Here is a 9,196-nt window from a genome sequence, read left to right as displayed (position 1 = left end):
TGTTGATCGTGCACATCAACAAATCAAAAACCAGCTGTGGAGATCAGTGCACACACCACAAAGGTGTGATGCAAAGAGCCCACGATCCTCAAGTTGCTTCTGCCTTTTAACCCCTTTCTCTGGCTCTGGTGGAATGTCTCTCTGCAGCAATGGAATTGTTTGCGCCACCTTATCTTGGTGTGAGTGAGAATGTTTGCTTTCTCACTTCTGCATCGTCATGTCTTGTTATCCAAAGGAAGGAACACCGAGCTTCAAGATGCATTCGCTTTAACAGCCTTGGGTCTGGTGGGGAGTCAGATAGAATGGAGCCAGAGTCCGGGTGTAAAAGACAAACATATATCATAAATTATTAGTCAGTCAAATGGAACATCAGATGTTTAGACTTGATGTACGTCAGGGCACAAGAGATTATTTGTTTGTGTAAGAATGTTCAGTATTGTACCTAACCAGCACATGACGAGTGTGTTGGATAAGAAATAGCACAAAGGCAAAATTTTTTTATTACATCGATGCTCTGAGAATTGTTGCCATGCAGAATAAGATGGTGTTAGATTTGCTCACAGCTGGTGAGGGAGGTGTGTGTGTGAAAATTTGTATTGCATGTTGCACTTACATTCCAGATGAAGTTAACACCAATGTTTCAGCAGCCATTAGAGTGATGAAGAATCTGAGGAAGGCCATGTCAATTCAACTGCTATGACTGAACTCGACTTCAACTTTGAATTTAATTCTAGTCTTTAAAGGGTTTACAAAACATCTTACAAGGTTGATACAATGTTTTGACGTTCACATTGAAAACTGATTCAGAGAGATGTGATACTGATGTTTAATTGTCCTTGTAATGACAAACAGGGGGGATGTTGGAGAAAATATATTTTCATCTATTATTAATCTCATTTATCTTGTTTATTCATTATCTTTTACATTTAATCACATATATCATTTAACACATATAATCATTTACTCATTTATATTCATTTCATTTATATTCATTTATCTTTTTATGTATCATTTACCTTTTTTACATTTACCATTTATGGTTTGCATTTGCTGTGTCTTATAACTACATTGACCGTTGCACAGACTTCTAACCACATGCTCAAGGTCTTATACAAGTATTGTCATGTACTGTACGAAGAACAATTTTGTCACATTTGCTCTGTGCTCCTATTCAGGCGTAGGTGTTCAAAACCACAAGAGGTTTTGGAGGAGTATTGCTATGCCTAATTGTGTGTTTCTGCATGTTAACAAGTTCACCAGGGATGTGATGATGAAAGCGTGTACAAGCATCAATAAAATGTTATGCTTTGGGGAAGTTCGTTGGAGTTGGTTGGTTTCTGAGTGAAGCGCTTACAACGCTAATATCTCAGGCGAGCTTCCCTTGGCCAAGTAATAACTGGTTGGCTCTCAGTTGTGCTTTATTGTTCTCGTCTCTGTGTGTATCAGTGCTGTTGTGGTATTTTCAGATCCAACAACTCTTACAGTATCTTCTGGTGAATCGCAGCTTTGTCTCTATGGAAGGGAGTGAAGCTTACACGTTGTGTTAAGTTACCTAGGTCCAGACGTGGATTGCTACAACACCTTTGTGGTGTGTGCACTGATCTCCCCAGCTGGTTTTTGGTTTGTTGATGTGCACGATCTGCTTGATTTGCTTTCCCCATTACTTTTTATTTTCCTTTATTTTCATAATAAATCACACAAAAGAAAACTCTCTCATCTGCCTCCTTATGGGAAATTTCCACCACACAGATTAAGATCAGACCAGCTCCGAGAAAGAAGTTACTGCAACTCAGCACTACAGTTTGTTCAGTGGTCTCACATAGACATTTAAGATATAGTAAAATTGAACTGAGTTCATATCAAAGCCTAGAGTTTGCTGAGCAGTAATTCAACTTGAACTGAATGTTTATAGAAGATCATAAAATTGAGGGCTATTTATAAAAGGTTTTAATTGGATGCAAGCCTCGATATTTTGTCAACATATTTGATCATTAAATGTCTATTTGGACGTTCAAACCAACATTGAAAGAAGCAGGATGTGGGACGAGCGATTATCAGGACCTCGCGGACCTGAACAGCTGTTTGGCCACCGAACAAGGCACTTGTAAGGTAAGCAGTTCATTTAAGGAGGTACTACTTAATGCAGCAGATTAATCAAGTGTCATTGGTATGTGTATATCTGCAGTGCACGGAGGCACGCGGATGTGTGCGAATCAGAAGCGACAGTACCTGTGTTAGTGCATCAACAAAAAAGCTCATCGTTGCGATAAGCCAGGCGTGGTTATTACGACATTACAGCACTAAGACAAGTTTCAGCTCAGTATATAAGCTGCGCCGTACAGTACTCAGTGTGGCCTCATTAAATGGTATGTCTATCTACCAAACGATGCGTGAGTTACAGATCCCTGCAGATTTAGTTCACCAAGCATTTAAACACAGTTTTAACACAGAGTTTTTTTCAGCTTTCTATCCTAGCACCAACCGCATCATTCGGTCTCCAAGCAGGTGTAAGTGGCAGCGATGTTTCTCGATAAAATACTTTGTTAAATAGCCCTTAATATTTTAATTAGCGCAGAATAGCCCCAGATTTAGCTCACAGGTAAAAACAGGAAATAAAATTTAGACTTACTTACTGTAGCTTGTGACCAATCAGAAACAAGACCTGGTCCCTACCCTTTCTGTAATGTTTAAATGTTGTTGTGTTTTCTGTTAATGTCATTGTGTTTCTTGTTAATGTTGTTGTGTTTACTATTGATGGTCTGTGTCCAGAGAAAACAGCAAAAAACAGCAGTACTATGTTCTGTGGCTGAAAATGGTCAAATCCTACAACACACAGAATGTACAAACCTCCCGAACTGTTGTGATTGGAAAGTACCTGACTGCTGGGCGTGTTACTCCTCCAGTTTACAGACAAGAGAGTCACCGATTCTTCATTTAGCCCAAACCCTCTTGTTAGTGGCTGGAAAAATAAGACTTTTCCAGAAGTCTCTCTGATAATAGAGATATTACATACAAAAGGATTAAATGCTCCAGCCACATACTGCACGTTAGCAAAGTAAGCTAACGCTAGTACTACCGTGTCTAAAACACGGCTCAAAGCAGCAGCTCATAACTGTCGAATACATTTCGACAGTGCTCATTTGACTGTTCTGTCCCTGCAGTTTTTTTTCTCACTGTCCATGGCATCTGTAATGGAAAAATTGTGCCTTTGTGCTTTTTCTTATCCAACATAGTCGTCATGTGCTGGTTAGGTGCAACACTGAACATTCTTACACAAACAACTGATCTCTTGCGCCCTGTCGTACATCAAGTCTAAACATCTGATGTTTCATTTGACTGACTAATAATTTAAGATATATGTTTGTCTTTTACACCCGGACTCTGGCTCCATTCTATCTGACCCCACCAGACCCAATGCTGTTAAAGCGAATGCATCTTGTCTTGGAAGCTCGGTGTTCCTTCCTTTGGATAACAAGACATGACGATGCAGAAGTGAGAACTTAAACATTCTCACTCACGATGAGATAAGGTGGCGCAAACAATTCCATTGCTGCAGAGAGACATTCCACCAGAGCCAGAGAAAGGGGTTGGGCTCTTTGCATCACACCTTCGTGGTGTGTGCACTGATCTCAGCTGGTTTTTGGTTTGTTGATGTGCACGATCAACATCCATGTTTTGATTTGCTTTCCCCAATTTTATTTTCCTTTATTTTTTATAATAAATCACACAAAAGACAACTCTCTCATCTGCCTCTTTATGGTAAATTTCCACCACAGCATCCTGAAACGTATGTCTTTCCACCTCTTGAGACGTGCAGACATGTTTTCTCACTGCTCCCACTCTACTTTGCTTGTAGTGTCCTTGTCATGTCTTTTTCTGAGCACTCTGATCTGCTATTCTGGAATAACTATTTTTTGAACATGAAGCTAATCAACTGGTCACTCAACGCATTGGATCAAGTTTTCTTACAAAGAAAAGAATCTCAGAGACAGCTACTCTGCCCCTCTGGGCCTCCAGCTACATGCGGGACGCTTGGAATTCCTCGTGCCCCATGTGTCTGGAGCCACTGTCCATCGAAGATGTGGAGGATCTATTAATATTTTGGAATTTGATAACAGGGCAAATCATAATTGGTTTTGGATCTGCGGCGGGCTCATTGGCACTTGCCGTGGGGCCCATGGTTACTCGGCTGACGTAATTAACCGGAGGATGGCTCGGATTGCAGGACTGACCAGTAAGATCTCAGCCTGTTCGGAGGAAGACAAGAGACAGACGGATAACATCTGCAGACAGACTGAACACTTGGTGAATATGGTGACAGCCTTGTCTGACAGGCGAGGAGATGTCACGGGTACCACATGGACCCACAAGAGGCGATGAAGCCCTGAATCCTGACTATTTGGATGATTGATCTGGACAAATTAGTCATGGATTGTTAAACTGCTTTTAGAACTGGCTGTGTGTTTTCTGTCCCTTCTCTCTCACCCCTCCCTTCCCGGGTCCAATCTAGCTCACCAGCTGTGCCTCTATCTTCTTTCCCTTATTGTGTCTCCGTTCAAGGACAACTGTTGGACTGACCTGTAAACATCTTGGTCGGCCTCGGTCCCCCCCCACTCACACACACAAACACACACGCCTTACAGACTCACCGTCTGCTCTCCAACCTTATCTTACCTTATGTCCAACTCACAGACAGGCTGATGAAGCTGCCTGGTTTGCTCATCAGTCTCAGTTTTGATTTGAACTCACGCTTGCTTATTTTCGATCTTGTTGCGATACTGGATGAAAGCTGCAACTGTAGCAGCTGCTGATGTGATTGACAGAGGTTAGAAGCCAATCAGCTACGAGTGAAAACAGTTTCTGGTGATGTGTGCGTCAGTCAAAATGAGGTGTAAAGATGATGAACAGCAGTGTTAAAATTCCCGTGCTACGATATCGTAGAATATACAGACCCGAAAACTATAAATATATTGTATACATATTATAATTATTGTATGTCTGCAGCACAGATTGGCCAAGCAATGTAGTGGGATCATCTGTGGTTAATGATCACCAAGCGGGGCTTGTCATCATGAGTCATATGAGTCAAATGCGTATCTCCATTTTAATTCAATTCAATTTTATTTATATAGCACCAAATCACAACAAAGTTATTTCAAGGCACTTTACAGGGTAAGGTTTAAGACCTCACACAACTAAACCCAACAAATCTCACATACAGCAAGCATTTAATTTGACAGCAACAGTAGAGAGGAAAAACTACCTCTCTAACGAGAAAGAAACCCCTAGCAGAACCAGACTGGATGTGGGCGGCCATCTGCCTCGACCGGTTGAGGTGAGTGGAGAGAGAGAGAGAAAGCACAGCAACAACGTGAAGCAACAACAAGCAACAACACAGCACAGGCAGGATGGTAGGGCCAGGGACTGGATACAGGCAGGATGGTTGGATCCGCAGCTGCCCATCACAGACACCAAACTTAGAGTTCAATGATACCTGTAGGTGAGGAGAGAGAGAGAGAGAGAGAGAGAGAGAGAGAGAGAGAGAGAGAGAGAGAGAGAGAGAGAGAGAGACCTTTAACAAGACGTTTAATTCACACGTAAATATTTACAGGAAAACATCACTTTAAAAATGTGATCAAAATAAGGAATCAAAAAACACTTTTCAAAATAAAAACTAATCATAATAACAATCATAATAACAAATAATCTGTCAGTTTCTCACCCATTCAAATTTTGTCAAAATTTAAGGACAAGGAGGCCTTGATTCACCGAACACAACACACCCTTATATCCCCAATGAAAAACAAAACTATCTAAGTCTGACACCATCTTATAATAGGCAAACTCAACTTTTAACCTTGAGGCCACCAGGCTTTTAAACAAAAGTTCAACGTCTGAACATCCCACCCCTTTCATTTTGTTCCTTCTTGTAATCCAAATGCTCATTTTTGCCTGTCCAATGAGGAAATTTAACAGACAGACCCTCTGTTTTTGGGAAGCCCTGTATACGGGACCAAAGATGAAAACTTCCCTCTCTAGATCTTGCTCCATCCCCTCGAACCACCGTGCTAATAGGTAAAAAACAGAAGTCAGTCTGGGACAGTCGAGCCAGAGGTGCTGCAAGCTCTCCTCTGTTGAACAAAAAGAACACTCTCCACCCACTGTCCTATCAAAATGTGCCACATGTCTGTTCGTAGCCACAGCCCCGTGTATAATCCTCCACTGTAGATCTGCAGTGCGCTTCTCTATAGGAGGCTTATACAGGGACCTCCAGCTGCCTCTAGGAGAAGAACCTGGCGGCAACACACCCGACCACCTCGACTCTGGCAAATTCACAAGACAGCCTCTGTTGTTTACCTTCACTGCTAACCAATAAAGGGATTTCCTCAGTGTCGTTGATAGTTCTGTAAGCTCAGGTGCCCGAAAGGACAACAATGCCCCCTCTCCCTCACCTCCTTCCCCTGTGGCAGCACTAACTCCCAATGGAGGAAAGTCTGGCCAGTCGATCAGTTCGTCCTTCGCCACAGATCTTCCTATGGCTTCTCTAAAAGGACCAGGCAGACTGGCCCTCACCTCTTCCATCAACTTCTGCAGAAACCTTGTTGATCTGGACCCTGTCTTCTGGCTCAGCGTTGTGGCAGCGATCCAATTCCCATTCCATCAGCCCCTGCAACTTTGTCACCCCGGCCGACACCAGCATCTTCTGTACAGTTACTGACAAAAGGCTCCTGCACTGGATTAGCGGGTTGAAGAACAGGGGCTCCTCTGCCACACATCTATAGAACATTTCGCAGTCTCTTAATCTTTATTGTCTTCGTCCACACCCGAATCATTGACTGATAAAAGGGTGAAGCCCGGAAGGATCAACTTTACTCAAATCCAGTAAAAACAAGTGTCTATCATATTGTAAATCCATTACTCTGCGGAGGAGTACCGTCGCTGTTTCCGTCCACATTTGCGGATCGTGGTATAAGTACCGTTGAGCACTCTGCAGGCGAAAGGCTGCCACACGACTCTTCAGGTCCACCAATCCCTGGCCTCCTTCTGACAATGGCAAATATAGCATGCCGCCGAGTCCAGTGCACACCTCCCCAGAAGAAATCCACTAGCCTCTTCTGGATTTCTTTCACTAGTGTTTCTGGAGGCTCCATCACAGTGAATTTGTGCCAAAGCATGAAAGCAGCCAGGTTATTAACCACCAGGGCTCTTCCCCTGTAAGACAACTGAGGGCGGATCCAGGTCCACTTAGACAGTCGGGCACTAACTTTTTCAATCAACCCTTCCCAATTCTTTTTCTGAAAGCCTCCACTACCAAAAAAAACACCCAGGCTTTTTATCCCCTCTGTGCCCCATTGCAGCCCTTCAGGTAAAACTGGCTGCGCTTTACCTCTCCAACCTCCCAAGATGAGACCTTCACTCTTGGCCCAATTTACCCTGGCTGAAGAAGCTTGTTCGTAAACTGCCAATTTCTGTTCGAGAACCTGAATGTCCCTCTGTCCTGTTATAAAAATGGTGACATCATCCGCATAGGCTGATAAACTGACCCTGGATGGAAGGTCCTTGTGAAGACACACCCCCTCAAGATCCTGTCTAAGATGATGCAAGAGGGGCTCAATTGACAGTCCGTATAGCAACCCCGATAATGGGCACCCCTGTCTTATCCCCCTCTGAACCGGTATCGCTCTGCTAAGACCTCCTCCGACCTTGATAAAGACACTAGCCTCGCAATAGAGTATTTTTAGCCAAGAGATAAATTTCTCTCCAATTCCGAACGCACCTAAAAAAGATACCCATGGTCAACTCTATCAAAAGCCTTCTCCTGATCTAGTGAAAGAACACCCACATCCAAATCATTTACTTTAGACAGGTCAATAATATCACGCAGTAAAAACAAATTGTCCATTATAGTCCGATTGGGTACGCAATATGATTGGCTCTTATGCACAATCGACCCAACGCACTCTTTTAGTCTGTTTGCAAGGCATTTGGCAAATATTTTGTAATCAGTACATAACAGTGACACTGGTCTCCAGTTCTTCAACAGCCCAAGGTCTCCTTTTTTGGGCAGAAGTGTCACTATGGCCCTTGTGCAACTGGTCGGCAGCCTCCCAGAATCCATGCAGTCTACAAAGACTTCAACCAAGTCTTTTCCCAAAACATCCCAAAAGCACTTGAAGAACTCCGCAGGGAGACCATCTATCCCCGCTGATCGACCGCTGCCTAGCTGTTGCACTGCTTTAGCCATCTCATCCAATGAGATTCCTTGCTCCAGCACGGAAGACTGGCTCTCTGTCAGCTTTGGCAGTCCCTCCTGGAGCGCCTTTGCACAGTCCGGTCTGCAACTGCCTGCCCCGAACAGCTCCGTGTAGAAGTCAATGGCGATTCTTCTCATCATGGCAGGCTCTGTAGTTATTGATCCATTCTGTAGTTTTAGATGTTTCATCACATTTTCCTCCCGCACTTTCTTTTCCAGATTAAAGAAAAAAGCTGTCGGGGCATCCATATCTCTAACAGTTGAAATTCTATTCCTTATTAAAGCCCTCTTAGCTTTCTCATTCATAAACTGGCTTAATAGGTCTTTCGTGGTCTTCAAAGTTTTGCTGTTTTCTCTCGCCCCACCTATTAACTCTTCCTCCAACACCCTTATCTCTTTCTCCAACTTGTTTATGTAGTTTCTTTCTAGATTTGAGGTATGCATCATATATTGTTCACAAAAGGTTTTGATCTGAGACTTCCCAACCCCCCACCATAGGCCCAGATTCTCAAATTCTCCCCTCCTCAGCTTCCACTGACTCCAAAACTCAGCAAAAGCTTCACAAAAGACTTTGTCATGTACTAACTTAACATTGAACTGCCAATAAGGACATCGCTTACGTTGTGCAACCAGCGACAGGTCTGTTATCATCAAATGGTGGTCCGAAAACCCCACTGGTGATATTGTGGATGCAGTCAGTAGATTACAGTACTTCTTGTCCATATAAATCCTGTCTAATCTGGCCGCCCTAACACTTCCTTCAGTCACCCTGACCCATGTGTATTGTTTAACATCTAGGTTAAAAACCCTCCATACGTCCACCATATCTGCTTCAGTCATTACCTCCGACAGCAGGGAGGCAGATGGCAAATGTGGTTCCCCCGTATTCCTATCCATCTGAGGGTGTGTGGTACAGTTCCAATCGCCCCCTAAAATGACTAT

Source organism: Betta splendens, chromosome 15, assembly GCF_900634795.4.
Source record: "Betta splendens chromosome 15, fBetSpl5.4, whole genome shotgun sequence".
NCBI lineage: Eukaryota > Metazoa > Chordata > Actinopteri > Anabantiformes > Osphronemidae > Betta > Betta splendens.
Note: the sequence above shows the minus strand (reverse complement) of the source record.